Source organism: Nomascus leucogenys, chromosome 2 (assembly GCF_006542625.1).
Source record: "Nomascus leucogenys isolate Asia chromosome 2, Asia_NLE_v1, whole genome shotgun sequence".
Classification (NCBI taxonomy): Eukaryota; Metazoa; Chordata; class Mammalia; order Primates; family Hylobatidae; genus Nomascus; species Nomascus leucogenys.
This window is the reverse complement of record NC_044382.1, coordinates 13,815,006-13,820,337: the sequence shown is the minus strand read 5'-3', so window position 1 is coordinate 13,820,337 and position 5,332 is coordinate 13,815,006. Positions and strand designations below refer to the sequence as shown.

Genomic DNA, 5,332 nt, shown 5'->3' with positions numbered 1-5,332 from the left:
ACTGCACCCACTGTCCAACCAGTCCCAATGAGATAAACCGGGTACCTCAGTTGAAAATGCTGAAATCACCTACCTTTTGCATCAATCTTGCTGTGAGTTGCGTACCAGAGCTGTTCCTATTTGGCAATCTTGCCAGCAATCCTGGAATTTCTTTTCTTTAAGAATGTTAAATACTGGCTCTCAGTCTCTTATCACTTGCAGGGTTTCTGCTAAGAGGTCTGCTGTTAGTCTGATGGGCTTCCCTTCCTTTTAACTTGATCTTTTCCTGTAGCTACCTTCAACATTTTTTTCTTTCATTTTGACCTTGGAAAATCTGATGACTGTGTGTCTTGGGGATAATCTTCTTGTGAAGTATCTTCTTGCGGTTCTCCGCATTTCCTGAATTTTGGTGTTGGAAAAATATGGAACACTTCATGAATTTGTATGTCATCCTTGTACAGGGGCCATGCTAATCTTCTCTGTCTTGTTCCAATTTTAGTATATGTGATGCCAAAGTGAGCACTTGAAAGTTAATTCTGTCAAAGCTTTAAAAATTAAAAACTCCAGGGAAGATTTTCTAAAACCTTCTAAATAATTGTTGGTAAAACAATTAAAACATTGATACCGAATCCAGTAGAAATAAAACATATAGCAAACAGTAAGGATAGATCTCACATCTGGATACCATTGCATTCCCCCATCCCTATAAAAATTGCAATTAAATTAAAATGTCATTGAAAGAATAATAGGCAACAATCAACTAGGGTGCTTCTCTGGAATGCGAATACTGGGAAATTGTATAAGAACCATGTTAATCTTGCAAGACAGAAAGGTACTGATTTTTTTCTTCTGTAAATGCTGAAAATATAAGAAAATTCACGTCTGTTCTTACAAAAAAATAAAAACTACTACGATATTAAGGATAGATAGATATATAGGTAAATTTATCTCTTTGAACACAAAGCAAGCAAGTATTCAATAATTAATAAGGAAACCTAGAAAGCATTTTCACAATTTAGCAACAAGGCATAGAATGTCCATTTTTGCCATTATTACTAAATAATTTTGAAAATATGAACTAGTGCATTTTGACAAGAGGAAAAAATAAGGCATAAGAATTGGATAGAAAAAATATAAATTGTTCTTTGCAGATAATGTGACTCTCCACTTAGAAGTCTCCACTTAATTAACAAAAACTAATAAATGTAGATAATAAAGACTTTAGTAAGTGGGCAAGTAGTCTAATTTACAGAATTAAAAGAAACACTTAGTGTCATAAATGTTTAATATTGCAGTTTTATAATCTATTTTAGTATTTGGTAGGAAAAGAACATAATCATAACTGGTTTTTGCATATTTTAATGATAATTCTTACATACTCTTTTACAGTAACTATAAGATTATTTTGTGGTATGAGATTTTGACTAAGATATTATTAAATTTCTATAACAGATTGGCTTTAAGAAAATTGACTTCCTTATATGATTGAGTCTCTTATTTTATTATTTTATAATAGTCTTTTAATTTGTTTGAGTTTTACTTTATGTTCTCTAGAGATTTCTTGTTTCCTTTACATAAATCTTGTTAATTTCTGAAGTATATTTATTAGCATTCATTATGTTTTTTTAAAGTACTAACATAAATTCAGAAAATTTCTGATGCTTGCTAAATTAATTTTAAAAGATTCCCTTTCTAGAATGATACTGTTAGATTTTTAAGTAAATATCTTCAAATAGCAGTAATTAAATACACAGATGTGTTTGTATATGTGTGTGTGTGTGGATGTGTGCACACAATTGAATTAGCTAATACTTCCACAATAATTTCTAGTAATTGTGGTTATGGTGGACATTTTTGTTTTTTTCTTTACTGGGAATTCATCTAGCATTTGTCATTAAGCACAAAAGATGTCTAGAATTAAATACATGTTTATGTGTTGGTATATTCATCGGCTCATTAAGAAAGCAATAATTGGAATTGGTGCATGTATTGAAGGAGTTAATGGAATTGCTATGCAGATGTTGAGGGCAAGAATATTCCAGAAGAGAAACCGCCACCATAAGGGCCCTAGTGTCTGAAATATTGAAGAAGCAGCAACAAGGTCAAGGTGATGGGAACAGATAAAGATGAGAAACGTGGTAGAAAGTAGGTCACAGGTAAAGAAGGCCCAAATATATAGAGCCATGAGCATTGTGATGACTTTGGCTTTGATTGTGATCACAAAGCGGAACCATTGCAGAATTTTCAGCAAAATAGTGGCATAATAAGTGTTGTATTTTTAAAAGAATCATCCCAGTAATAGCATCTCTAACTCTACATTGTCTAAACCTTTAAATGATGCTGTTTTTCATTCTCCTTGAAGCCCAAATTCTCTCTTTTATATCAGAATATAAAGTGGATGATAGGAAATTAGGCAAAAATGCCATTCAAACAATGTTTACTTGACTTTTGTTGTTGTTGCCTTAATGAGGATGATTAAAGATTATGCCATTTTTTTCTGATTATTTATTTGCATAAAACTTCAGTGGTCACTGGGTCTTTGAATAGGATTAAATTGAGTTCTTTTTGTCCTTTTCCGTTATTTACCATTCCAGTGTGTAAGAATACAAAATTTAAATAGATTCTCTGAAGTCTAAAGCCTTTACATGATGCATTAAAACTGAGCCATACGCTCTGAGTTATGAGGTGCAATAATTAATTTTCTCATTTCTTCACATTTCCATGTTGTTAAATGTTAATCAATTCCTGCTGTTTGGGAGGTCAAAAATTTAAATGTTAGAAATAATACCCATAAGGAAATACATTTATTGATATTTAAGTTATTGAAAACAAAAGGATAAAATGAGAAACATTTAATATAGAACTAAATTAATTTGATGTCCCCAAATAAGTGTACATTTTATGACTGCCATCACTATAAATAACAGTAAAATAGCGTATCTCTAGTTTTATCCTGTGCTTATTAGGTTTTCATAGAGCTATAGAATTTATTTCTTTCCAATTGCTCAGTTTATAATAATTCCACAGGATTCTAAACTGCATAGTTAGCATATTGTTCCTTCCATGTATTCACTTACTTTATTATCCCTTTATTCAATAGCTGTTTATTGAGCACTAGCTATGTGCCAGATGCTGTTCTTGTAGATGCTTTAGATGCACTATGAAGCAAAACAAAGGTCTCTGTCCTAGTGGAGTATTTATTTTAGTATAGGAAGAGAGACAAAAAGCTTGAAAGTTTATAAACTAATGAGGGCTGAAAAAAATACAGAAAAATAAACTAGAGCAGAGTAAGGGAGACTGAGGCAATGGGGAGAGGAAGTCCGAAGAGTTGTTTCGATTTCAGATGCGGATGTCAGGATAGGCCTTATTGAAAGGGTGAGATATGACAAGATTTGAAATATGTGAGGAAGTAATTGTGCAGATATTCTGAGAGAGTGTTTCTTAGTAGGGAAGGAACTCAAGTAGGGTGGACAGGACTAGGAAGAACTGAAAATTAATAGGAGAAAATATAAGAACACAGCAAGAGTTCAGATCTTATAGGGTATTGCCAGACTTTTTAAGGACTTTTTAAACTTCAGGATAAATGGGAGCCATGTCAAAGCTTGGAGGAATGATTTCATCTGCATGAGGCTTTATGAGAGTCATTCTGACTACTCGGTTGAGAATAGGTTGAGGAGGCTAAGGCTAGAAGCAATGAACTCAGCCAAGCAGCAACTACAGTGATGACAGTTGAAGAGAAGATGGCAGTTAGAAAATTCGTGGTCAAATACTAAGAAAAATTCAGATTCTGATATATTTTGGATACAGATCATAGAAGATGATAGAATAGAAATGGATTTCAAATGGAAATAAATGTAAAAACACTTTGGCATTTTCTTTTGGCTCTGAGAAACTGGAACTTTAGTGATGCAATCAATGTGATGCACAGAACTGTAGGAGTAACAGGTATGAGGGAGAGATGAGAAGTTGAACTTGAGATGAAGTGTTGAGACACTGAACTTGAATTGTCTTTTGAACAGCAAGATGGAGAGGTGTAGTGAGTACTTGGAGATAATAAGAGTTTAAGATTCTGGAAAAAAGCCTAGCCTGGATATAAAGCTTTGAGATTGATTGCATACTCAGTTTGCAAAGCTCTCAAACTGCCTGGTCTTTCCATGAAATGAGTGTGACTAGAACAGAGGGTAAGGCCTGTGGTCCTAGGCACCTCAACATAAAGAGATCAATAAAGAAAGGAACTGCAATAGAGTCTGAAAAGGAGCAATGGTGTTGGTAGAATGAATTCCATGCCGGACTGGATTCATGGGCACAAATCCTGTGAAGGGCCTTATGTTCAAAAGGACCCAGTTTTAGTGCATTTGGGCCATTGTAACAAAATACCACAAGTTAAGAGTCTTATACACAACAAACACTTACTTCTCACAGTTCTGGAGGCTGGGAAGTCCAAGTTCAAGGTGCCAGCAAATTCACTGTCTGGTGGGGGCCTGCTTTCTGGTTCATAGATAGTGCTTTCTTGCTATGTCTTCACATGGTGAAAGGTGCTAACTAACTCTCTAAGGTCTTTTTAAGAACACTAATCCCAATCATGAGTGTTCTCCTATCATGACCTAATTACCTCCCCAAAAGTCCCACCTCCTAATACTATTACCTGTCAGGGAAGGATTTTAATATATGAGTCTGGCAGGAGACACGAACATTCAGACCATAGCAAACCCCACACTTGGTTTAATGCTCTACTATTACTGTCTTGAGATTCCTAATTATTTTTGAACAGGGGGGCTCTACAAATTATGTAGTTGTCCTGATTCCATGCCACTCAGGTAATACATCTAGAGCAAACAAGATAGCTACCAACTAGAGAATGGGCTTTGGTTAAGATAAAAACTAAATATTTTTTCATGTAATTATATATGTGTACAGAGAAACAAAGATGTCTTAAGCTATAAATCTATTTCTTTCTTCTATTTAATATGTACACATTTCTTTGATATCTTTGATTTTTAATTACTTCGTAATGCTTGCTTCTTTTTCATCATCTCTACTAAGATTTAAAAATTTGGGTTCAACAATCATTTATTTTTATTATTATATTTTCTTTATTTTCCCTAATCTTATCATCTCAGACCCTAGCACAATTTCTAGTACATAGCAAGTGCTCAATTATTATTTGCTATCAGCTTTTCCAAATGCTACCATAAGTAGCTAATTGATCAGTGGCTTTTTCTCGTTTTAAAATCTAGAATTTCTGCAGCTTTTTATAAGTTTTCACCTTCTTCTGTTTTAAATTTACTTTACTTTAGATTATTTTGAACCATATTGTGCATGTTTTCTTCTTCCCAATTTTTTTTTGGTGTAT

The 5,332-nt window shown here is 33.6% G+C and overlaps 1 non-coding gene across 1 annotated transcript; it reads right to left on the bottom strand.

Moving 5' to 3' along the window:
* Nucleotides 1–395: 395 nt before the first annotated feature.
* On the bottom strand, nt 396–502 carry LOC115831756. The gene has a single exon (XR_004027248.1). It is a non-coding gene; the product is annotated as a U6 spliceosomal RNA (small nuclear RNA).
* Nucleotides 503–5,332: the final 4,830 nt, after the last annotated feature.